The following is a 27,532-nucleotide window of genomic DNA, read 5'->3' on the forward strand; positions in this document are numbered from 1 at the left end:
ATTTACACAAATGCGGTAGTGATAGGCATGGAGACATGCCCAAATGGCGGTTGGCATGCTCCGCCGTCCCAAATCGCAGTGCCTCATGTGAATGTATGGCACCCAAATCGCGGTTGCTACTGCCTGGCCCCGGCGATGTGTCACCAGCACCCCCATTCACACATGTGCGGTAGTGATAGGCATGGAGACATGGGGAGATGGCGGTTGGCATGCTCCACCGCAAAAATCGCGGTAGCGCACACCGGGCACCTGCGGTGTGTCACAATCATGGAGCTTGCCCTAGAGCCAATGGGAAGCTCGATAGCGGTGGCATGATGCAATTTTGAAGATAGCGGTAGGCGTGCTCCGCCACTGCGGAGGCGGTCATTGGAAGCATTTGAAAGATGCACCATTGCGCTAGCGCACACCGGGCCCCTGCGGTATGTCACCGCCATAGAGCTTGCCCTAGAGCCAATGGGAAGCTCGATAGCGGTGGCATGATGCAATTTTGAAGATTGCGGTAGGCATTTGAAAGAGGCATACCTGGACCACCAATTGCTGCAGCTTGGCACCTTTGAAACGACCCCAGGGGGCTCTATATGTGTGGAAGTCAGCCTCACATTTCCACTGCTCCCATAGCCTGCTGCCTGAGACCCCTCACCTGCTGCTGCCTCCAGGGACTGCTGCCTGAGACCCCTCACCTGCTGCTGCCTCCAGGGACTGCTGCCTGAGACCCCTCACCTGCTGCAGCCTCCAGGGACTTCTGCCTGAGACCCCTCCCCTGCTGCTACCTACAGGGACTGCTGCCTGAGACCCCTCACCACCCAATTACGCCACTGTTGTCTCATGTCCACAGTGATGGCAAGGACAGAGAAGATCTGTGCCAGTCCCTTCACGAGCGAGGTGCTGTAGGTCCTGGTGGACAAGGTGCTCACACAGTACCCAAGGCTATATGGTGTCCAAATGTCGTGGTAAGTCTTCAACAGTGGTGGGGTAGGGCAGGGGGTCACACATATAGTTGGACTGATGCAGTATGTGCCTGGGAGTGTAGCATAGTGTCATGCACTGCCTGACATGCTGTCTCCAGGGGGAGGGTGTGTGTACCCAATTGCACAGGTTTGCCTCCCTGCACATGTATGTGTGGTTGATCTGTGTTGTGTTGTCAGCCATACAGTGACACAGAAGGTTTTTCATGCTGTAGGCAGGACAGTGATTGCTTGGCAGGATGGCTGTGTGTGCCCCTGTAGTCCATCTCAGTGTGAGCCCAGCTGGGCAGCACAGTCCCCGCCTACAAAGACAAGGATAAATCACTTCACTTACAGAGTATGACATCAGTCTTTTCACATTGCACTCCAGTTATGGGCCATCTCAGCACTGTAGATTGCACACAACCGCCCTTGTGAGTGTCATTTTGTATTTGTGAGATCATGTCCCTTAATGTTACATTCATGACACAGTTTTCTGTTCACAGGGCAGGAACATTGAGGGCTGCGCAGTCTTGGACACAGTGGGTCACCTCCCCAAACACAGGTTGATATGTGATGTATGTGTTGCTTAACCAAACAATGGACTGGAGATGTGGGCAGGCTACATAGGGGTTTCAGTGCTGGCATCCTGCATGTGTGTGAGATGTGTAGGGACTGTGTTCCCCCTCACACCTGTATGCATTCACATCTGCTTTTCCCATGCATATGTACCATGTGAGATGTATTATAGTCTCTGATCGACATTTCATTGGATTTGTGATGAGTCTGTATCTTGCTGCTATACTGATAGATGTAGGTACATAACACTGTGTCACTGATCATTTCCCCCTCTTATCTCCCATGCCTGCAGCTCAAGGTACACCAGCGTAAGGCTGTGTGGAGGGCCATTGCAGTGAAGGTTCGAGCTCTGGGGGTCTCAAATCGACGGCACACCCACTGCCACAAGAGGTGGGACGACATCGGCAAAGAACGTGGCGGAGATTACCTTGGGGCTGCTTCCTCACACTGGGCGTTTGGCACAGCGCAGCATGACACCACTAATGGGGTGCATCTTGGGAGGTGACACAGCCTGAGCTGGATGCACGTTTGAAGGAGCAGCAGCAGCAGGCCAGGGGTGAGCATTTGGGGAGTCTGACTTTGGATGGGAGTGGCTGCATGTGTACAGAGCCTGTACCAGTGCTGGCCTATGTGATGTTGGTAGTGTGATGCTGGGCTGGGTCCGGTGTCATGCATTTGCCATACCTGTACTTACAAAGGTGATTTTAATGCTGTGCATTCCCATTGCATTCTGAGTTGTGCTCTTCAGGTTTCTTCTACATTGGGGTAGTCTGGGGAATCCCATGGGAGGGAACAGCAGTGTGCCTGATCTGACTGTGCCTTCATCAATGCGTCCATTGCATGCACCCAGATTGGGGAGGCCTAGACATCTGACAACAATGTGCACCAGTCTTTGGGCCCCGAAGTGCGACATGGTGTGTGTCATGGGCTAATGGCCATTGTGGACTGTAATGTTGTGGTCTGTGTCTGTGTTGTCCCCGCCTGTTCCATCCTGATCTGTCAGTGGCAACAAGTAGTGTGCCCTCATCATGTCCCTAGTTGTGCTCAGAGCTACTTGTGTGTCTGATTGAACAGAGCCACAAACAAGGTGTTGTGCTGTGGGGTCATCACATGGTTCACTCATGCCTGAATTTCCAGTTTCCATGCGCTGTTTGAGTCTATATAGTGAGTTGGCAGGATTTGATTGCACAGGGTGGTGTGCAACATGTAGATTTGGTCATCTTTTGTTATGCATTGCTTGCATATGTTTGTTTTGTTGTTGCCACTGACCTGACCCCACATCTCTCTCTCTCATGCAGCATCTCCTGTGGTCATGGAGGGACAGGAGACGGACACCAGTGGGGGTGAAACTTGCACAACAGCTGCACAGGAGCCCAGTGACACAGACATCACCAGCTCCTCAGAGGGGGACAGAAGTCTGCTGGAGGAATCCCACCCTGAGACGCAAAGCACCACATCATCTGATGACAGCGGTGATGCATCCATGTTGGCAGGCACAGGGAACGGGGACTCTGCATCGTCTTCCACCACACAGCGGCCAGTGCCCACCCTCCCAGCCACTTCCTCAGGTGCTGCCCGTGTCTGCCCCAGTAAGAGGGGAAGAGTTTCCTTCACCCCTCGCACTGCTGCCCCTGTCCCCCCGCTGCCATCAGTGCTGAATCTGTTGACCTTTTGTGTCAGCTGTGTGTAGGCCAGACAGCTCTCCTCAATGCCTTCATTGACCACGACTAAAAATTGGCCCAGGTGGTTGCTTTCATGGAGGGCATAAATTTAGATGTGGGTGGGCTGCACCGGACTGTCCAGGCTTTGTCCTCCACAGTGACATCTGCCCTTCAACAGGTACATACTCACAGTCCAGCTCTGGTTCCTTTGTCCAGCCCCCTGGCAATGGCCACGTCTGACGATAGTGACCACGGTCCACATACACATAACTCACAATACGGCACACGAAGCACACAGCAGCAGCAACCCAAGCGGTCCCGGGCGCAGACACAAAGCCCACAGAAGACCAAAGCCACCCCAGAGCACAGAGGGAAAAACCCATCAGGGGACACCAGGGGACAAAAAGCAAAGCAGCAGTCCTCAGGCACACATGCCTCAGAGGCATCCCCATCCTCTCCTGTCCCTAAAGCATCTCGCAAAGAGAAGCATACAGTTTCTGTGCCCACCAAGGAGGTGGTGCATGCCTAGGGTACACCTAGGAAGGCAGATTCACCCACCACCTCGACTCTCCTTCCAAGCCCAGTGAAGCAGGGGAAGGAGGGCACTGTAGGGGCGACACCTAGTAAACAGGGGAAGGGGGGACAGAGGTGAAGCCAGACAAAGCGTACCGCTGGATCCAGCACATCACATAACAATTATCAGGGGGTGCCAGCGTCTGCACCTGATGCAGCTTTGGTGGAAAGTGTTCCTGGTGTGCCCACACCACTTCCCATTTATCCAAAGTCAGGCAGGCCATTTAGGATCCCCAAGAAGTGGAAGGGCACCCCTCCACAATCTCCCAGCCACACCATGTCTCCCGTCTGCATGACTCCACCTCCACGTGCCACTACACCACCTGGTCCAAGGAGCCCTCCGGCTTGCCAAACCACTGATAGCTCTACCTCAGCTGTTCCGCTCTCTCCCCGTTCAAGTGCCCCGACAGTCCCCGAGACACAGCTAGCTCCCAGTCCGCCTGACAGCCAAGTCTGAGTGTTAGCCACCCTCACACACCTGTCTCTCACACTGGTGGGCCTGTACTGCACATTGTTACCCCCTGACTGTGTTGCTTACCATGGAAAGGTACAGTCGCACACATTCTCTGTGCAGCTTCTCATGGACCTACTCTGCACTCTGCCCTGGCCACTGGACTTGTTGTTCACTGCTGTTTTGCCCTTACCTGTGCAGATTCTCATGGACATACTCTGCACTTTGCCCTGGCCACTCGACTTGCTGTTTTGCCCTTGCATGTGCAGTTGCCCTTGCATGTGCAGATTCTCATGGACCTACTCTGCACTCTGCCATGGCCACTGGCCTTGTTGATCACTGCTGTTTTGCCCTTCCCTCTGCAGCTTCTCATGGACATACTCTGCACTTTGCCCTGGCCACTGGACTTGCTGTTTTACCCTTGCCTTTGCAGCTTCTCATGGACTTACTCTGCACTCTTCCCTGGCCACTGGCCTTGTTGTTCACTGCTGTTTTGCCCTTACCTGTGCAGCTTCTCATGGACCTATTCTGTACTCTGCCCTGGCCACTGGCCTTGTTGTTCACTGCTGTTTTGGCCTTGCCTGTGCAGCTTCTCATGGACATGCCCCGCATTTTGTGCCTTGCTCTACTCTTCTCATGGTGCCTATCTGTGCAATATGTGAATAAAGACAGTTGCTCCTGTTGTCTATTTTGTCAGTGTCCTTACTGAATAAAGTTCTTTTGCTGTGTGTATATGGTTTACTGTGCCACATGCTCTGCGTGCCACTTCAACATGGTCAATGTTTGGGCTCACTAACGAATCAGTTTTCTGGGGTGACGGGGTCTTCAGTTCTTCCTGACCCAAATACTTGTTGGGGCAATGGTGTAATTTTACAATGTGCAGCAGTTGTCATTTACTTAATTAGTTCATGTTGGCTATGTTGTACACATGCCAGGTTGGGGGGCACTGCCGGCACAGAGTGGGTTTCTGCACACAGTTTGGCAGGCAGTCTGTCCAGGGTCATCATGTATGTGTGTTCTTCCTTTATGTATGCCCAGTTGTGTATGTGTGTGGTCATCTTGTGATGGCCAGTCATCCTAGTCCCATGCTTACTTTCCATGTGTGCTCTTGGATGGTCAGGTAGTGTGCAGTGTGAAGGGGGTGAGTTTGTGGGGAGTGTTGATGTGTGCATGCCCCTGCATTGTCAACTACACACACGTGTCACCCAGGAGTTGTATGCCGGTTGTTTTGATTGTTCAGCCCTGTGGATGTGGTTGTATGCACATGTGTGAGTTGTATGTAGTGCACTGTGCAGTGTGTTGGTATGTCCTTGCAGTTCTGTCTGACTCCTACTTGCTGTTTTTGTCACCTGTGAGTATGCAGAGTGTGTGACTGGTGAGTCAGTGTTGTGTTTTGTTGCACATCCATGTGTCTTGTGGCTGTTTGTGGGGACTGTGCAGACCTGCTGTTCCACACTGCCATTGTGATTGTGTTTTCTCATGCTTTGCTGTCACATGGTGCCTTCTTGCCTCCAGTGTGGCATGTTGTGTGTCTTGTCATACCATCCCCTATCTGTGCTTTGGATGCCTACCCATTATGGGTCTGCACTCCCTCTCTTTGTGTATGGAACACTCCTGCTATGTCCCCTACTGACATGCAGTACACTTCGCTTTGGTGTCAGCTGTCCCCTTGGTTTCCATGTGTGTGTGCCTCCCCATCACTTTATTTGTGGCACTGTGCTTTGTGGTGCAGTTCTTTGTCCAGGGTCAATGTGTCACTCAGGGCATTTCCCCAATGGGTTGTATGTGATTTGCTGGTGCTGTTTGGCAGTCATTGTTGCTCCTATGCAGTCCAACTGTGTGTGCTGCCCAGTCCTCTGGTCAAGTTGTTTCCACCTTTGTGTCCCAGTCTTTTGCATCTGTTGGTGTTGTGTTGGATGTATGTGTGTTGTCTGTGTTATTGCTTCACTTCCTGGGTGTGCTGTTGTCTTTGTGCTGTGCTGTATGGTGTTGTGTGGGTTGCCGTTCTGTCACTGATGTCTATGTGTGGCTGGTATGCTGGGTGTGCACACACTTCTTGTTGTGCATGCAGTTGTGTGTGTGTCTGTTGCCTTGTCATTGCCTGGTGTGCATCCCCTGATGTCCTGCTGTGTTTGCTATGTGATTTTTTCACCTGTGCATCTGTTGTTTGTTTGATGTGGCTGTGTTGTTCTGTGATGGTGCACTTCTTGTGTGTGTTGGGGTATGTTGTCTGTGCATTGTTCCTGAGTGATGATGTTGTGCCGTCCTGTTGTGTCTGTGCTCCCATTGCCTTTCCACAGTTTAGCTGTACAGGGCATGTCTGTTCTTGTTGTGGTTCTGTGTCTTCATGGGGTATGCTGGTGTGTGGTGGGAGGAGGTGTGGCCCTGTGGTCTTTATGCCCTACCCATGCCTGGCGCTGGCCCTGCCTTCTGCATTGTGTGCATGTATTCCCTTGTGTTCACTGCTGCGTTGAAGTGACTGGGACATTGCTCATGGTCACGGAAGATGTGTGTCCAGGATGCAGAGGGGTGACTTGGTGGCAGGTGGGTGATGTGTGGGTGCCCTTGTGGATCTGTTTCTGTCCCCACCAGGGTGTCTGATGTGGATTTGGATCCTGTGTCAGCCCATGTGTTGTGTTTGTGTTATTGCGTACCTGCGGTGGCATCCACGGCGGTCCATGAGTTCCTGGTGATGTAGCAGGTACAGCACTGGAAAGACGTGTAGAGCTGGGTCCATGGCGGTCATGACCGGGTGGTGTGGATCGGGACTCTAGTTTCGCGCTCCGCTGTCGCGCTTCTGCCGTCTCTGGTTGGGCCGTATCTCCGCTGCGGTGCGTCTGCTTGTTTGGGGCATCCTAATTTGTTGAGCGGGGAGGACTTCATTCCGCAGGGCGGAGAGTCTCCATTGGCTCCCACGACCGCGGTGGCGGGCGCACTTTGATGGCGGTGCACGTTGCACCGTGGTGGTCGGGAAATGGGCTTTGTTTGGCCATACTAATATGGCAGACGTAAGGACCGCTGCTCGCGAGTGGAAAAAAACATTTTTCTGCACTGCCAGCACTGTGGTGGTTCCACCGACCGACATCCTAATGGACCCCTAAGAGTTTACCGAAAAGCTTACAATCTAAATTAATAAGAGAGATGGGTCTTTAATTTGCAGAAGAAGTCAGATCCTTATCTTTTTTTTGTGAATCAAGCAAATCATAGCTTCCAAAAAAGTGCCACAGGGTTGATTATGAGTTAAAAAGTATTGATACAAGGTAAGCAGATGTGAGTGCAATAAATGGGAGAAACAAGGATAAAGTTCTACAGAAAAACCATCCAGTCGAGGAGCTTTCTCTTTGGGTAACTGAACAAGTGCGGATTGTATTTCAGGAAGTGAAATGTCCTCATCTAAACAGAATGGATCCCGTGCCGGCTGCAACTGCAGTGAAAGGGAGTTAAAATAGAAGTCCAGTGCCTTATCGGAAGGAAAATAATCAGGTATATCTAGGGTTGTATAATACTCTGTAAAGCATTTCGAAATGTCAAAATTTCTGTATCTTTAAAATGAGGAATTTTACTGCTGTCTATAATCTGAACTATTTTAGACTTCTGAGATTTAACTTTCAAATAGTTAGCATGCAACCTACCAGCTTTATTACGCCCACCATAGAATTTAGAGTTAATCTTCAACAAAATTCCGGAAGCTTCCTCAGTTGATTTTCTATTAAATTCAAATTTGGCTTGCATAAGACGCTGTAACGTAGTAATATTGTTGGTGGTGAAATATTCATGCTCCAATTGCTTAATGGAAGTAAGGAGAGCTGATGATTTTTTAGAAGCTCTTTTCTTTTTAGATGAGACATAATTTACGATATGTCCTCTTGCAGATGCTTTAAAAGTATCCCAAATGACATGGAATGGGAGATCCCTTAAAAAACACACTCAAAGCGCTATACAAAAATCCTTCAGCAGACTATTATTAAAGCGCCATCTATTATACCTAGAGGATTCCAGGAGAAAATCAAGAAGAACTACAACTGGGGCATGATCAGAAATGAGTATAAACCCAATTTCAGCATGTATAAGAATTGGAATTAAAGGTGGAAAAAGAAATATGTAGTCAATTCTGGATTGGGATTTATGAGTTGGTGAATGGAAGGTTCTTTCCAAAGTGTCAGGATTAAACAATCTCCAAGGATCCACCAAACTTCTGGAGTGCATAGATACTATAAAGATTTTCTGCATCTTATTAGGGACATATTTAGCATGAAACTTTCTATCCAAAAAGGGATCCATAATTTGGTTAAAATCTCCACCAACTATGAGATATATATGACAAGTTTGTATCACAACCGACATTCATTCCCAAATTGTACATCAACACCAGTAGGACAATAAATGTTTAGGTGTGTGGTGACTGGTAGCATGTAAGAGAACCCATCGATCTTCTGCATCTCTCTCCTCTTTCTCTATGTTCAAAGGAAGGGATTTGTGTACAAGTATAATAACTCAATTTTCATGAGCAATAGTCGGAGAACAAAAAACCTGACCCACCCAATTTTTGAGCAATGAATTAACATCTTTGTCAAGCAAGGGAGTTTCTTGTAGCAAAGCAATATTACTTTTGAGACAGGCTAAATGAGTAATATCCCTCTGTTTCTTGATAGGGTTACATAGACACTTAACATTCCAAGATATAATCCTAAAATTATTGGCCATTCAAAATATAATAATTATATACGATGAATTGATCTAATATAACAAAATAACCATTTCCAAAACAGCATTTTAGTGCAGAAACAACCATGTATATCGAATAAAAAAAAATTATGAATATAAAAACAATAGATGAGAAAAAAAAGATGTATACAAAAGACAAAATGAAATACAAAATAGGACTCCAATGGAGGAAAAAACAAAGATAATATGGTAAAGGAAGATAGGAGGAAAAACAGTAAGTCCAATAAAGAAAGAAGAGTTGACAAAAAGCCAAGAGGCTTCAGTCAAAATAAACAGAGAACACATCCAGGGTAAAAAGAATAACATGGTGGGGCAGCGAAGCACGAAAGGGAAGACAGACAGCAGGCTAATGTCAGCCAAAAGTGAACGACAAAGACTACCAAGAATATTATGAATAATACATAAGAAAAGGAACAGCAGTTAAAAAAAAACATAAACACATGGCGTTAAGCCAGAAATAGACAAAAAGTACAAAAATAATAATATGTGCATGTCTGTTGAATGAAATAACACCATCAAATGAAGATGGACTATAAACAGTAGGACTAGGAAGGGAAGCACATGGGAGATAACAGATCGAGGAAGGGTATCTGTGCTAGACGACAAATCTGTAAAAGGGAAAAATCACTAAGTTAGATGGGCAAAACAACCTGAAAGAAGCAAACAAGCCTGGGCTAATTGAGACTTTGTAGGAGAACTTGGATCCTTCTTTTGCCTTTTTGTAGCAGTAGTGGAGTCTTTGCGGACAGAACTCATGTTCGTGGATGAAGTAGCAGTCTTTTGACAGGATGAGAAGGAGGACTGCATATGAAGAAAAATAAATAAATCAGCTACCAGAGGCAAAGGAGCCATAAATGTCGCAACAAGATTATAGCAGAAGAGAACCTGTAGCCAAAACGCACCAAAGGGAATCCAATGGCAGGGTGTCAGCAGTGAAAGAAATGCAGAGATGAACTCTGTTGCATCAGCAGTTGTGTACCACCAGAACCATCCTTGTTATAAAACATCAAGAGGTTTTCTAAAAAATATAGGTGGCTTAAGATAAGAACTTAACAGAAGTGAGTCCACTGACAAATGCTACTGAAAAATGCAGCATGAGCGAAATTGCTGATAAATCCAATGATTCAGGCAGACTGTAAATGCTTGAAGGTAAAATGCTGGTCAAAAAATGTGCACTGCCATATAGTAAAGTTTAATCTGCTCTAAAATGCACTCCAGGCATGTTTGATACATTTGCTTGATACATTTGCGCACCATGATGAAGAAAATGAGCGCGGCGACTTCAGATTCTGAGGAGATGCGAGGGGGGAAAACTACATTTAAAATGGCTTAACAGGAAGCCAAAAAGAAAAATTCCTGTGTCCCCCACGTTCGCGTATTAAAGTCTTCACTTCCTGCCAGGAGACAAAGCAAACTGCCGCCCGAGTGTATTCGGATCTCCGTCAGAGCGCAGAGCTTCACGAAGCTGCAGCCATCTTGCTGGCGTTTCAGCCATGCCCCCAGATACGTTTTTTATGTTTTCTAAATGACATAAGCAGTTGCACAGACAGACAGACAGACAGAGAGACAGATAGATAGATAGATAGATAGATAGATAGATAGATAGATAGATAGATAGATAGATAGATAGATAGATAGATAGATAGATAGATAGATAGATAGATAGATAGATAGATAGATAGATAGATAGATAGATAGATAGATGTTCAAAGATACGTATTTTAAAGGGATAGATAGAGGTGATTCAGGGGTGGGAATCGAGAAGGGGTAGTAAGGGCTTTTTCGAGTTCAGTGATTGTAGGGGTAAATGGTAGTAAGTAATTTTTAGGGTTTAGGAATGGGTAGGTTTAAAGGGTAGTAAGGAGTTTAAGGGTTCATTGATGGGAAAGCTATATATAGCTAAGTATTCAATTAAAAGAAGAATGGTTAAAGTGACGTTATGCTTAGGTATCATACTAAGACCAAAACTTACATTAATGAAATACTAGAATTTCACAGAAAAAAACAGAGGTTTATAGTTAGATGAATTTGATGAGTTGACCCAATGGATGGTGTCGTTTGACGTCACCTCATTATACACGCAGATACCCCATCTGAATGCGGCGAGAGTTGAAGGAAATTATTGGATAAAGGATTGATATACTATTCAGACACTCTTTTCTTTTAATGCTGGAGTTGGAATAACACATGTGGTTCATAACATTGGATATGTTCATGTTTATTAAAAGATTTTGTTGTATATGATGTAAATTTTCCTAAAAATGTGTTTTGCCTCAGATTAATGTATGAATTCATTTGCTGCTTTTGTCATGTTGCAAGCTGTTGCCAATAATTTTTTCACTGTGTCTAAGTCCATTTTTGTCTTTAAGTGTATGTTAATGTGAATTGTATATATGTGTAATTTCATGTGTGAATTTGATAAGTCTGTGTTTCGTTTTCAGTCCAGAAAATTGTTTTAATCAATTTTTAAATTAATAAGAAACAGGAATGGTCTAATAAAAATTCAATTCGGACAGATAAAAGAGTTAACTGTTCGTTACTCCATGAGTAGTAGGAGTGTATGGTAGTACGGAGCCGGGTTCATTGTTTTGTGTTCCGCACTTTCTAAAAGTGGCATTTCTTAAAACTGTAATGTTAAACCCAACTATAATCCAGACCATGCTAAACATATAAAATATGAAAAAGCTTCTTCTCTCTGATCAGGAATTGCATCTTAAAAATGTATTTAGGAATTCCCAATGCTAGCCTATGAAATGGGTAGGCCTCACAGTAGTGAAAAATCAAATAGGCTGTTTGTCACTACCAGGACATATGAAACATAAAAGTACATGGTCTACCTTTTACATACAAAGCATCCTGCCCATTATGTTACCAAGGGCCGTCATTAGAAGTGACTTGCATGTAATCAAAGGGGAGTTAAATGTTTGGCAAGTAGTTTTAAATGCTAAGTGGAAGTGGCAGTAAACTTCACACACAGGTCCTGAAATGGCTGGCCTGAGACAGGTTTGAAAAGCTACTTGTGTGGGTCGCACAACCAGTGCTGCAGGCCCACTGGTAGCATTTATTTATAGGCCCTGGGTATATGGTATACCACTTTAAAAGGGACTTACAGGTAAATTAAATATACCAATGAGGTGTAAGTCAATTCTAACATGTTTAAGGGAGAAAGCACATGCACTTTAGCACTGGCTAGCAGTGGTAAAGGGTCGTACGCAAATTATTTTTAACGTATCGGAATCGGCACCCAAATGTTCCATTTGATATCCATTCCCCTATTTTAAACAAAGTTAAGCTTTACTCTGCTTGATCTTCGCACCCCCACTCCATACCTGTCAGAGGAACATCATTGCTCTGTGCTGAGCCCATTCTTTGTTAAGTGAGACGATCTCATGCATTCCTCAACGGTAACCCGCATTCTAACAGCACAAACAGATCCAATATCTTACAGTCGACGGACTCCACGTTCTTAATCACGTACCATGTTACCCAACGGTTAATCAACCAATTGTCTCCCATTATGTAGGGCACATTGCTAGTATGTAACATCAGCCATCTTGAAATGGACTCCTCATTGCCCGAATTCAATGGAAATAAGGGTTCTTAATAGGCCTGGGCGAAGCACTACGCTACGCTGCGTAGTTTGCGAAGTTCGCGCTACTTTGCACTACGCGAACTGCATGTAGCACAGTGCGAACACGCGTAGCGTAGTGTTGCGTAGTGCTGCGGTCATTTTTTGCTTGCTCGCGGTCCTCAACGTCAAGTTGGCGACCGCGAGCAAGCAAAATGACATCCTGGCGAGACTTTTTCCTTGTTCGCGATCGCGAGCATGGAAAATAAACCTCCCGGCGAGATTCACAACGGTCAGGTCAGGTTTCTCATTGCGAGGGGTCGCGTATGAGAAACTACCAGTTCGCGTTGAGAAAGCTGCAGCTCGAGGAAAAATCTACTCGAGCAGCAGAAAACTACAGCTCGCACTGTGCAAGATGCCATTTTCAATGATTGCACAGTGCCGGTTGCTTGTCCGCACTGTGCAATCATTGAAAACAACATCTTGCACAGTGCGAACATGTTACTTCGCAGTTCGCGAAGTGCTACGCGTAGCTCGCGTAGTGCGAACTTCACTTTACGTAGCTTCGCGAAGTGCTACTTCGCGAACTACGCCCACCCTTAGTTCTTAACCTCTTTACCCTGCACCTTATAAAACCCAAATAAGTCATAGATAACAACAATAACAGGCTAACAAACGCCACTCCAATTCCATAAGGCATACTGTGTAAGCATGGCTGTTTGAGTCGCTGGACATACTACCAAAATATCTAAATATTACCTGAAAAAGACAGCGGCCATCTTGTAGTAAGGATCTTTTTTAACCATTTTCTGTGAGATTTAATAACATTAATCGAAGGAGGAAAAAATGACGTATTCAAAATTTATGAACATATTTGTATTTATTAACTAAAACTAACACCTGCGAGCGAATTAGACTCTCTTCATAAAGACTAGTGCTAAGATTTCCATATTTAAACAAATCTTTTCTTTTCACTCCTGTTACTATGACAACGGTTGTCATTATATTATCCAGACAAACAGTCTCTTAATACAATATAGAGGAGAATACAGCAGTTGTTAGATCAGGGAGAAGAATTATATTTCAATGGGGACCCATTCGTAATAGAAAAAATGCCCTCCTTATATAATTCTAAATTGACTAGTAAAGGGAATTTTTGTTGATTTCAGTTTTAATATATCCTGTTTCTTTTCTTTTCATTGGTAGTGACTCCTTTTTGAGCTTCAATTTTGGGTAACAGAACCTGGTGAGAGCCACACAAGTGAAGAACCAGAACCTTTTGGGCCTGGCGGCGCAGGGTACGCCCAAAGTCTCCGGAGTTCTCCTGCTTAGCTATACAGAGACACGGGACACTCTGTCGGCGTTAGAAGATCAGATTTATTTGGCTTCAGCTAGTACAGTTATCCTAGAAGTACACAAAGTAGGTTCTCAGGAGACTGCCACTCTGTGGCGCACAGCGTTAAATACCATATAATGTTCGTGTTTATTAACCAAAAGCACTCCCAGAACACACAGGAAAGAGCCAATAAGAAAAGTTAGAAAACAAGATAGAACCAATAGGAAAGGTTTGAAAACAAAAGTGTCAGATGACTCGAAGAGACCTCTCCTCCAACTATGTTTGTCACCCCTCCCTCAAGCTAATTCATTAACAGATTCATAACTAACTTGCAGGTGGCGAGATACGTTTGTGTGTGTTGGAGGACAGTTGTGAAACGAGAGAATGCTAGCAGAAGACAGTGAAGGCCAGTCGATAAGATAAGGTTAGGAAAGTATAGTGTGAACCAACAGATAGTTGAGACGGGGATTAGAAAAGCCAGACAAGGATTAGTGTACTCGGCTAGGTCTAACACCAGCTTTGCAAATAGAGGCAGAAGGCGTATTTCGACACCAGGCTGCAGAAAAAGCAGAATAGACTTTGTTCGCCGTGCTGCCTGAGTGATGGCAACATAAAATGGCGGCGGAGCACAAAATGGCGGGTCGCTTCGATCGCAATCAGAAATCGAAGTTCCTCAGACCCTCCTTTTGCCAGAACTCAGGCAAGATAGACTCATGCTAATCTGAGTCCACGTCAATAGCCATGAGGACACCGCGCTGTTGCTGTAACATCATTCTTATGTTTTCTGTTACTTGTGGTTTGGGTTTTGGGATGCACATAGTAGCACAGAGGTCACAGATAGCGGGACCACAGTGCATACAAAGGCAACAGGAGAAAATAATGGTCAAAATTATACCAAGAAACGTCAATGCTTTCCAACCCCATTTGGACAGTAGTCCCCAAAACCACTCCGTAAAAGACCAATCTCCTTCGTCCTGATGAATAGACTCAGAGATTATGTGCAACTTGGAGATAGCTTGGTATACTGTTGGAGCGTCATTAGGTATGAAAATACAGCAACTTGACCCGATCAATTTGCATACTCCACTACGATCGGCAAGAACAAAATCTAAGGCAACTCGATTTTGTAATGTCATAAGACGATCCGCCTGTAGTTCTACCGTGATGTTGCTTAAGAAACCTACAGTGATGTCTATTGTAGTTTCTACTACACGGACCAGTTGCCTTATATTTCTGCTGTTAGTCATTGGACCCCAGAAGGGAAGAAATCCTTTAAGGAAATCTCCTCCCTCTTGTCCTGCTGTGTTCTTTGAATCAATAATCCCTCTGCCATATCGGGTTCGATGATGATTTGCGGAAGCGGTGTAAGTAGGGGGAAGAAGAAAGGCTATATAACAAGTACCAGAGAAACCCGTTGGTAATCAAGTATAAGCTCTATTATAGCAGATGAAATAGGTGCCTTGAGACGGCACTAGAGGAGGCGAGTTCTGAGAGGAATAAACGTACGTGTAGGAGCAGTTATTCCTTTGTATGGTGTTAGAAGAGCGATCGTTTATCTGTAAGCAGAAGTTGCCCTGATGTGGTATAGTCCAAATCGGCGAAGACTTTCCTTTCTTAACTTTGTCACTAAGACTAGACATATATTGAGTGACGTTCCAGTTAGTGTACGCTTTTCTTTCGTCAATGGAGATTTTACTATTTTCCATGATTTTAGCCATAGCTACCATACCCTTAATCAAAGAACTATGACTAAAATCCGGATCACTAACATGTGAACTAACGGATCGTCTGAATTTGCTTTGATAAGCATTAGAGAAAATGACGAAGTAAGCCCAAGCAGAACCTTCATAAGAGAACGGGAGAACTAAATATGGCATTCCTTTCTCTGTGGTGTGTGGCATAAGCCCACACACCCAACAGTCAGTTGTATTGACCACTAACTGATGCTGATGTAATAGCTGGATAAAGGAATTGTTATAGTATTCAGTTCTTCTAATGAGTTCATGTGGAGGAAGAGTATGAAAGAGATGTGGAGAGATAGTAGGAGAAGACAAAGAGGGAAAAGGGGAGATAACTTTTGGCTGCAAAGCATAAAGAATCCAACCAACAAATGCCAAAACAATACACAATGATATAATAACACATAAAGTTATGCTGAAACGACTGTACATTATTTTACAGGATGCTTTCTTCATTTAATCTTTTCTTTCTCTTTTGCCTAGTGTAGTTTCCATCTTTCTAATGGATGCTCACGGCAATCTTCCTCAATCACTAAATCACGATGTTCCACCGTCCTATGACACTGTAGATCCTGCAGGCCTATTGCCACTACTCAGGTCGTGACTCAGACTCCTACCGTGACCCTGCAACCGGGACAGAATACTACACAAGAGAAAAATCTTTTAAATGTTCTTTAGTCTAGGTCGTAAATCATATCGTTCCTTCCCCGGAACACTCTGGTCTTGGAACAATGTTCGTGGTTTAGTTGTATCCAAGCGACGATGTGATGGAATTGCTTCCTGTAAAATGTCGTCGTCCTCTTTCTCAGACAGTGTCCCATTCAGGTGTGCATCGCTGAAGGGTACGAATCGTGGAACTCTTTCACTTCCACAGTCACTAACACCTCTGCGTACCCATTGATCGTAGGGCAAAGGCAAAGCACTTTCTTACAATGCACACCATGAATACAATTTTTCTTTCCTTCGACTTTTAACTGCTGTCCTCGTGGTGAGAAGGACCATTCGGGGCTCCCGCCATCTGGGTTCCAAATTGCTGGTCCTCTGGAAATTCTTCACACATATCCAGTCACCTGGTCGGATGGAGTGACCTGGGTCTGTGGAAGCCTTCGGCAGAGCACACTGAACCTGTTGATGGAGAACACGCAATTTAGTCGTAAGATTATGCAGATAGTCAATCAACATTGGATATGGCAAGTCTGAGTATTTCTTAGGGCGAGGGATTCCCCATAGGTTAGCCGGACGACCAAACACCACTTCGTATGGGCTAAGTTCCAAACGAGAGTGTACTGCAGTTCTGGTGGATAGCAGAGCTAACGGCAAAGCATCAGGCCAATTGAGTCCTGTACTTGCTTGAACCTTTGCTAACTTTAACTTCAAGGTTCCGTTGTAACATTCTACTAAACCCGCTGACTGTGGATGATTTGCCGCGTGGAACTTTTGCTTGATACCAAGACCTGCACAAACTTTCTGCATGACTTGGCCAACAAATTCGCTCCCATTGTCACTCCAGACAATGCGCGGCAAACCAAACCTGGGGAAGAATTCTTTTAGAAGGATTTTAGCTGTGGATAGGGCTGTGTTATCTTTTAGAGGGTATGCTTCTATCCATCTTGAAAAGGCTCATACTACCACCAGAACATATTTGAGGTTGTTGCATCGCTCCATATGAATATAATCGATTTGCAACACCTCAAATGGATATGTCGGAGGAGCAAAGGGACCCGCTGGAGTTGGGGTTCCCTTTCCCGGGTTGTACATTAAACAAACAATACAGTGCTTCACTACATTGTCAGCACATTTTGGGATACCTTCATTCTGCCACACTGGAGCCAGAAGTTTACAAATACCTTTTGCACTTAAGTGGGCTGGACCATGTGCCATAGTAACCACTGGGAGAACATAGGCATCTGGTAACAGCCAACGTTGATGTTCAGATAATTCCACCCAACAACCCATCTCATCTAACATTCCCATACTTTCTTTCCTCTTGCCTTTCTCTCTCTCTGAAGCCTCTTTCTGAATCGCTTTTACACTTTCCACTGTATTCCCATACATTCCTCTCTCTCTGACCCAATTCGCAGGACCTGCCACATACATTCGACTTGTTGAATCTCTCGCTGTCTTCTTTGCTTTTTCGTCTGCAAACGCATTTCCTCGACCAACATCATCCGTAAACTTTTTGTGTGCACTACACTTTACGATCGCTATTTGGGTGGGTAAGGCAAGTGATTCGAGGAGATCAGTCACTAACTGACCATGTTGTATTTTGGTGCCATGTGAAGTGAGAAAACCCCTTTCCTTCCAGAGACGCCCAAAGTTGAACGCTACACCAAAAGCGTATTGGCTGTCAGTGTATACGTTCACTTTTATCTTTCGATAATACACAAGCTCCTGTTAATGCTATCAATTCTGCTGCTTGCGCTGAATTGTGTCTAATGCGTGCAGTTTCCACAACTGTATGTAAAGTAGTTACAGCATAGGCTGAAACTGTATCTCCATTAGGCATTTTAAAACAAGAACCATCTACCCATAGAGTTCCATCCGGATTCTCTAGCGATGTGTCTCTCAGGTCAATTCTTCCCTTTGTCTCTTCCTCAGTGCGGAAGAAACAATCATGTTGTTCTTCAACATTTTCCTCATCTAGAAGGGGCGACAGAGTAGCTGGATTCAGGGTATTACATCGTTTGATGTGTACGTGACTAGCCAAAAGCGTCAGCTCATATCCAGTTAGACGAGCACTCGTGAGATGCTGCATTTTCGTTACGTTTAGTAAAGTATCCACTGCATGTGGCACCATGACAATGAGAGTGTTATCCAACACCACTCCAGCAGACTGCCGCATAGAAATTGCTGCTGCTGCTGTCGCTTTGAGACAACTAGGCAATGCCTTAGCTACAGGATCTAACGTAGCCGAAAAATAGGCACATGGCCGCTGTTTGTCTCCAAATTGTTGTGTTAAAACTGACAATGCACAACCTTCTCTCTCATGAACATAGAGCGTAAAAGGCTTAGTGTAATCTGGAGTGCCTAGTACAGGAGCAGAACACAGAGCGGTACGTAAGTCAGTGAAACTCTTTTGGCACTCATCAGTCCAAGGAAGGTGGTGAGGCGTATCTTTTAAAGTGAGTGCCAACAAAGGTTTAGCAATTAGAGAGAAGTTAGGGATCCACTGTCTACAATAAGAAGTAATTCCCAGAAAGGCATGTACTTCTCTTTGTGTGGATGGTACAGACATTCGCGTAATCACCTGAATTCGTTCTGGTGTCAATCGTCGTCCCTCTTTTGATAGGAGATGACCCAAATAGGTAACCTCTCGACAAACATATTGTAGTTTGGAAGGTGAAACCTTGTGATCAGTTTAAACAAGTGGCGTAACAATGCAATAGTGACATCTTTGCAGATATCTTTTGAATCGGCGGCGACTAATAAGTCATCCATACTGGATAAGAGCAGCACCAGACGGCAAATGAAAAGTATCAAGATGACATTTTAAAGCTTGGCTGTAAATAGAGGGACTTTCACAATAGCCTTGAGGTGCGCGCTTAAACCGGAAGCTTCTGCCTCCAAGAGAGAAGCCAAAAATGTCCCTACTCTCTTCTGCAATGGGAATACTAAAGAAGGCATTCTTTAGATCAATAACAGAGAACCAAGTCGCTGTGGAAGGTATCATTGTCAACAGAGCAGTAATATCTGGAACAACAGGAAATTGTGGGACAACAATTTTGTTTACCTCCCGTAGATCAATTACGAAACGATACACAGGAGGCTGAGAAGGATCAGTGCGTTTGAGAACAGGAAGAATAGGACTATTGCATGTGTTACCTCTTGTTTCTTCAACCACACCCTTCTGAATCAAGTCATGAATGATTCCCAAATGCGCTTTCTCACCTTCTGTAGAAATTTTATACTGTGGGATGCGGGGTAATTCAACATTGGGCTTGAGAGTGACAACATAAGGCGGAATCTCAAGACAACCCACATCGTTCGGACCCGTGGCCCAAAGCGCTGCTGGAAGAGAAAGTAATTCAGGTGGAAACTGATCTTTGGACAAATACATTGGGAAGGCCAATTTCTGCCCTAAAGTAAGATGTACGCCAGAAGGAGAACAATATATTGTAGCATGCATTCTTTTCAATAGGTCTGGACCCTACAGATTCTCATCGCAACCATTCGTCAACAGAAGTGGAGCTTCCAAATTATAAGGACCAACTTAAATAGGCAAAGGGCAAGAAACTGGGTTACGAACAGGGGCGCCAGAAAATCCTACGGAAACATTCGTTAAGCCAGTCAAAGGTGCCCCAGGGCGTTTAGAATGAATGATAGAACTTCTCATTGCTCCAGTATCCAAAAGAAATGGCTCTGAAACACCCATTGTAGTGACGTTAACATAAGGTCCATTTTGATCTACTGGGATTGGCACAACTCCCTTACTTTGTCCATGGCTGGTCAGCATGAAGACTTTCACTCTCGCCTTCAACATAATGGTCTTCATTGTAATACTGTGCAGACCTCACATTTTGCTGATCAAAGTAGTTCATGGAATTGGGAGAAGGAAGGGCACGCTGTTCTTGAGTCAACACACCCCGACCTCTACCTCTGTTTGCTGACTGAAGGCCAGCACGACCTCGTGGAGCAGATAACGCTCCATTGCGCTGCAATAAAACCAGACAACTACTCTTAAAATGACCTTCCTCTCTACAATAGGCACATTGATTAGGACCTAACACAGGTTGCGGATTGTATGGCTCAGGTTTTCGATACAACCTCTGAAACTGCGGAGGCTGCTGAAACTGAGGCTGAGCATAACGTGGCGGATAGGCTTGTTGCAAGAGAACCTTTGTTTTTAAATCTTTCGTCTTTTTCTCTTGCTTTTCTTTTTCTTCCTTTTCCCTATTCTCATAATATTGTGCAGTAGCCAATATCTGGGCAGAAGAAGAAACAGCCCATGAACTTTCTGAATCTTTTAATTAGTGTGACAGTTCGGGAAGCAAATTGAATACAAATTTGTCCACAAACAATCGCTGTCCACCCTCTGTAGCCATGTCTTGACCACTATGGTCGATAAATGTCTCCTCGAAACGAGTAAAGAAGTCAGAGACACTTTCATCTTTCTTTTGATAGCATGCTGCTAGTTCATCCCAATTAACTCTCAATGCAGGCATCATTGTATTCATTAACGTAATGATTCTACCAGGGAGTTCCGAGATCAGAGCGTCAGGCTTTGCGCCAGCCACTTGGTCTCTATCTGTATTAGTTATAACATCCCAAGTAGCACCTAGTTCCTGCGCGTGATCCTCTCTACGAATCTTAGCCCATATTGTCTGTGGGACTACATTTCCCATTAGCATGTCAATATCTGCTAGGTTCATGATACAAGCATCAACTGTCTGTGATAATTCTTTATAATAACCTGGAGGGTTTTTACGAGTATCCGGTAGAGTCTGCTTAAGGGCCAAAACTTCAGATCTCTTCCAAGGGACATGTACCCATATACGTTGGAAATGAGCAGGAATAGGTGCATTACCACCTACTCCCGCAACCTCTTCTTTCCATACTGGAGGAACTTCTCTCATAGGATAATTTTTCAACGTCAGTCTAACCGACGGATCGGAATCAAGGAAATTCTGAGAAAACAATAAGGATCTATAAGAGATAAGCGTCCTTACAGCTTCCTCAACCTTAGAACCCACAATAAGTCCTTTTTCAAAATCAGTCTGAACATTTAACAGATCTTGTGGGATCGGACTCGAACTCACATCTTCCCATTCTTTAATGAGAGTGTCGCACATTACATTAAAAACATATCTTTGCGTAGGCGCATTCCATTGCAAACAGGTAGGCATAATATCAAGCACACTGTATTGTGGACCCTTCTTGATCCATTTTCGTGCAAGAGAGTCCAACCTCTCTCGTTCCTCAAAATCTGGGAACTGACTACGAGACTTTCTTCGAGAAAAAGCCGGAGACACATTTAAAGCTTCAAAGAAAGGAGATAGAATACCAGTAACCGTGTCTGTGAGACGCTTACGCACAGACGGAGAATTAAACATGAGAATTGGAGACAAAGTATTAGGAGAACTGACAAGAGAGGAACTGGTATTTTTAGGAGGAGCAGAAGGCAAAGGAGATCTAAGATCAGGAGATGAGGGCAAAGAAGTTGAGGCTAACGGTAAAACCGGCAAGGGCGGTAATACTGGAGGAGGCAAATGCAGAAGAGCCGGAACAGGTGGAAGTACCGCTGGCGGCTGCACAGGCTGTAATGGCTGAGGTACATTGGCACTTTGCGCATAGGGCGGAGGCAACCTTAATAAGTGGGACATTAGGAAATCTTCTTCTATATCTTTCTTATTATCAGAAGGAGAAACAGGCAACACCGGATAGCATTTATCTATCGCCATACGATGCTGTCTTTCTGAAATTTCAGTCGCATTGTCAATTTCATCGTCTTTAAATCATTGGGCAGCCTGTATAATTGTCATACCCTGTGCTTTCCAATCTCGTTTTGCTTGTTTAATTTCTTTCTGTTTGGCTTCCTTACGTCAAAGGCGGAAAGAGTCAAACATTGCCGGCCGGGCTTTTCTTTTAAATAAAACTGCTTCCAAATTATCTAGCACATCAGGATCAAAACTACCAATTTCTGGCCATTTTAGAACACCATCTTTCTTCGTGTATCGGGTCCATGTCTCGTTAAAGGCAATGGGGCCGATACCATGTTTTGAATAGAGCTCATATGTAGGAGTTCCAACCAAAGGAATCGGACAAGAGTCCTCAAGTCGGGAATCCCTATTACAACCAAGACAACAAATTCTTCCAAACCTAGTCAGACCAGGCATCTTGAGATGTCTCCGGACTGTTCACAAACTTCAAGGGAGTAAAACTCAGTTTACGCAGCACAAATGCACTTACCCTCGGCTTTATCTATTGCAATGGATAAATCTAAGTACCCAAAGAAATCAATCAAAGAACCAAAATTGTGGGCGCGACCCACGAAAATACTTAACTAAGGACATCTTCTTCCACCAACAGAGGCCCGTCTATCGTCTCCCCTTACCATACATCATCAAAGGAAGGGCCAAAGCAGGGCGGCAGTCAGGGCAGCGGTCGTCAGTAGCCGTCAGGAAGGAGTAACCTCGCTGCAAAAGTCCTTCGGACCACTTTCGACATACAGGGGTCGCTTAGTGTGGCTCGCGAACCCTCAGGAATTTTCTTGCGGGGTTCCTCACGACCTTCGAGCAGAACCGGTACCACTGAAGCCGTCCCACGTTGGGCGTCAGTTGAAGAACCAGAACCTTTTGGGCCTGGCGGCGCAGGGTACGCCCAAAGTCTCCGGAGTTCTCCTGCTTAGCTACACAGAGACACGGGACACTCTGTCGGCGTTAGAAGATCAGATTTATTTAGCTGCAGCTAGTACAGTTATCCTAGAAGTACACAAAGTAGGTTCTCGGGAGACTGCCACTTCACTCTGTGGCGCACAGCGTTAAATACCATATAATGTTCATGTTTATTAACCAAAAGCACTCCCAGAACACACAAGAAAGAGCCAATAAGAAAAGTTAGAAAACAAGATAGAACCAATAGGAAAGGTTTGAAAACAAAAGTGTCGGATGACTCGAAGAGACCTCTCCTCCAACTATGTTTGTCACTCCTCCCCTCAAGCTAATTCTAAGTATCACAGATTTTTCAAGGCAATATGCCATTACACCTGCTGGTTTTGGAATATATAAGACTTGTAGGTTCACCAAGAACCCAAGGAACCCAGAGCCAATAACTGAGCTGGGTCATGCAATTGATTTTCATTGTGTACCCAGGTATAAAGCAATTAATTTGGTAAAATGTCAAGAGTAAAAAATAGGTATCAAGGACACCTATGTATTTCCGAAATAAGAACAAAATATATAGAGTTTGGAAGCAGTAGCTATTTGCACATTTCTGAAATTGTGGGTACCCATACTAGCATGTGAATTAGTATCAGGCCGAACGACCTGTTCATATCAAATGATGAGTGGGAATTCTGCATAAAGTCCCTATATAAATCAACTTTTAATGTCTTATTTGAATCTTCATTAGACTTCTTAACATACTCTATTATCACAAAAGAGAAAATAACATTATTAATAAGAAGTTCTCTCCCTTCTAAAGGCACTGACTCAAATGGTACATCCATCACTTCGTCAAACTAGATGTCTCTTTCTGGAGTTCATTACTGAAATAGCTATTTTTCATCATTTGATATGAACAGGTCGTTGGGCCGCTAATAAGACCCAGAGCCTTCACCAACCAGGTCCAAAAAGCCCTTTTTTACACAATGAGGAATGTATCAGTTTGGCATAAGCATTTTTTTTGTCTTGTTCTATTTCCGTACTTTTCCTCTCAAACGTGATCCTCAAGTTTTCGATTATTTTCTCGCGGTCCTTTCAGGGTACTTGTTTTTGAAGTATGCCGTAGTGTCTTACAGCAAATCCTTTTTACCGGCTTATTGCCTTAGTAATGGACGTGTGGAAAGTACTTATCCACACAGTTGGTAACTTTGTGACCAAGGCAGACAAAATGGCGTTTAGGGTCACTGCTGATCGCAATAATGTAATGTTCGATTTCAAAACATGAATGTAATTGATAAAGCACTTCACATACATTTGAAGCTTTATTTTAAAGAAGGACATTCCATTTTAAGTTTCTTGCAGTTTACAGCTATTATGTTTGCCATTTTCTTAGATTCCAACTGGTCTGGTTTGATGTTGAAAACTATCTTCTGTGGGTCATGGTTACTCTCAGACTTCTCCATAATAGCATAATAGAAGAATGTCTGCCCTCTAACTTTTGCTTTCTTCATGTCTTGTTCTGAGAGTTAGCGAAAAGCCAAAAATAATCACGAGTTTTCCTCTTTTTTATAGCCTAAATAAACAATGACATTCTTTTCTGTCAAAGGATTGAACCCCAGGTAGAGGTTGTTTTTTTGAGTAAGTGTCAACATTCTGATTACATAGCTTAATTGACGTGCCCCTCTATTGCATTGTCAAGCATTTGTGAATAAAATTGTTCCTGCTCACCACCCACGGGTGAAAGGACATGCTTGCTCTTTCCCTTTCGAAGCTTGAAAATGTTTCCATTTAGAGGCCGTTCTGCTTGTCTCATCATGACTTTATAATTAGCCCATCTCCCAAAGCTTAAAAGTTGTACACCTCTGCTTTTTCTATATTTGGCTTTTCGCAGAGAAGTGTTTTTCTCAGTGCTTTCTTTTTCTTTTAATTACTTGACTCCTTTTAATATATTCTGGCAGTATATTCGGCTGTAGTACAGATAAATCGACCTGTGCCTTTCATCTAATTTAAGTACGATTGGCACATGGTTGAAATATCCATAGAAAGTAAAGAGCCATATTTATAAAGGGTTGCATCACTTTTGCACCATGCAATCTCGTGCATGCGCGGCAACCACCCAAAATGCAACTTATCAAGCCATACAAGGCCTCTTTGCGTGGCACTAAGAGGCTTGATAAATCCAGAGTAACAAAATGAAGCAGAAAATTTCTGTGTTGCGTTACTCTGCCCCAGAGAGGCAATCCACCGGCCGTACTTTGTTGTTCCCACACAACACTCATGGGTGTTGCTGCATTACCAGATTTACCATTACTGGTAGAACTGGGAATGATCCAATTTCTTTATTTCTCCTCCCTACTTCCTCTTTCTATGTGTGTTGCCTCAAGGGGGCTTTTTCTGTCCAGGAAGGTGCCTCTTCCTGCACAAAAATAATCCTGCGTGCAACGCAGGCACCCTTGCACCATGGTACAAGTGTGCCCGATTTGGAGCTAGGCAGCTCACTGTGCCCAGCACTGGGAAAAGGCTGGTATGCACCATATTATGAGAAATATTCCACATTCCTGCCCTTTACCTGTATCTAAGAGCAGCAAGGCGACTTGCTGAGCTACGTTGCTTTTTGACAAATATGTCACAGTGTGTCTAGAGTGTTCCATACACTCTAGAGCCAGATTTTATCAAAGATGTACTTGTTTGTACACAACTTATGCTGCTTTTCTAATACCTAAAATCGCTACATTCCCAAAGAGCAGAAGGGTCCCAAGCAGCTACGTGAAACTGGTGCCTTAGCCTATGTCTCACAGTCCAGTACAAAGGGGTCAAAAATATTTCCACTAGGGTTCCTTGACTCTCCTGTCATAGCTAGGTGGCTGAGATAAGGCAAATATGCAAGGAGGTAAGTGTAACAGCACAACTAAACAACAATGGAGTCAATAAAGAAGATAAAGATTCAAACCAAGTTTATTTAAGGCGGAAAAATTTTACTAAGCAAGACATTTTACTTCACAAGTAAAGTGTAAACGTATGATAAATCAAATGTAATGGCAAAGACAAAATTGGTAAAAACAAATTCAGCAGAACTGGTGAAGGGCAAACAGGAAAATAGTTACTTTACCCTAAATGTCCGTCGGGGTACAGCGCTTTCAGATTGTTCATTGAATGGGATGCTGTTAGCAACATGAATGCTCCAGACAGTCAAATACCCTGATTTGATACACATCACTCCTCTGATGTTGATGTTACAGAAAAGTTTTAAAAGCTTTAAAAATATTGAGACACTTAAAGGAGAGTGCCAGAATGCTCAGCCTTCTTCATTATATGGTGGTGGGGACATTCCTCAGCAACAGGCGTCTTCTCTGTCCTGTCTGGCTTCCCGAGATTAGCACAAATTACGATGTAGTGAACAAGACTCATTAATAAACTGTTTCACTGAGTTATGGAGCAAAATCTGGACACTGACATTTCAGTTATTGACATAAGGAAACATCCATCAATGTTGCCCTGGTAGTCATTAAAAGGCCTTCCTGAAATAGGCAGGGAGGTGTTTTCTCCTTCTGTAGTCCAAGCAAGTTCAGAAAGGCCAACGACCCAAGCAGAATTTTTAAAAGGGGAATAAAAATACCTGCTACCACTACTGCCCATTATGGCGGCTGGAATACAGGGCACCAATGAAAGACCTCCACTTCTGTCCATCTTGGGCAAGTTGTTGTGCAGTGTCTCAGCTATGGTTCAGGTTCTTCAGTTTTATTTCAACAGTTCACCCCGGGTGTTGTATGGCCTGCATTTCTTCCATTTGCCTTCTGGGGTCCAATGGAGAGCTGTTCTTGTGATGGAGTCTTGTTCTCTTCTTATATTGTGCTCTGGCCAGCTCCATCATCCTCCCATAATGATAATGATGATGTCCATGCTCTCTTGCTTGCATCTGGTGATCAGATCAGTTCCTTGTTGGAGATGGTACATGGTCAGAAAATGTGCAAGATTCATCTCAGGTTACTGGTGCGGTAGACTGACAGTTTGGTAATGTTGCTTTTTGTCATCAGCCAGCATTCTGATACATACAAGAGAGTGGACAGCCATAGCTTGGTGTTGGTGCCATAATGAGATGACATCCACACGTTGGTCAGCATCCTTAAGGCATTCCTGGCCTTGTTCAGTCTGCTCTTCATATCACTGCCTGTCCCTCCATCAAGTCTGATAGTACTGCCCAAGTGGATGAACTCTTCACGCACGGCTAGATCCTCTCCATCCACCTCATGTGAGCAGAGCACTGAGTGGCAGAGACAATTATACATCAACCTTCTTGATTTTGACAAAGCCATTGGCAGTATCCACCGTGGCAGCCTATGATGCATACTGAGAGCTTATGGTACACCACAGCACATCGTTCTTCCCATCAAGAGTTTCTATGACAGTTTTATCTGCAAGGTGGAAGACAGTGAGTGCAGCTTCAGTCGAGACTGGTATGAGACAGGGATACGTGATGTCATCCAGGGATATAACATAGGCACCTACAGCCCCTGAGGCACAGGGTGGCCCCCAACACTTCAACACTTCAGGGAGCCTCTGATCTGTTTAGGGTCCTCCATGCAGCACAATGTTTATGAATATGTCTGAAAAACTAAGGGATTCCCTGTGTGATGCCA

This window comes from Triturus cristatus, chromosome 1_2 (assembly GCF_964204655.1).
Source record: "Triturus cristatus chromosome 1_2, aTriCri1.1, whole genome shotgun sequence".
Taxonomy (NCBI): domain Eukaryota; kingdom Metazoa; phylum Chordata; class Amphibia; order Caudata; family Salamandridae; genus Triturus; species Triturus cristatus.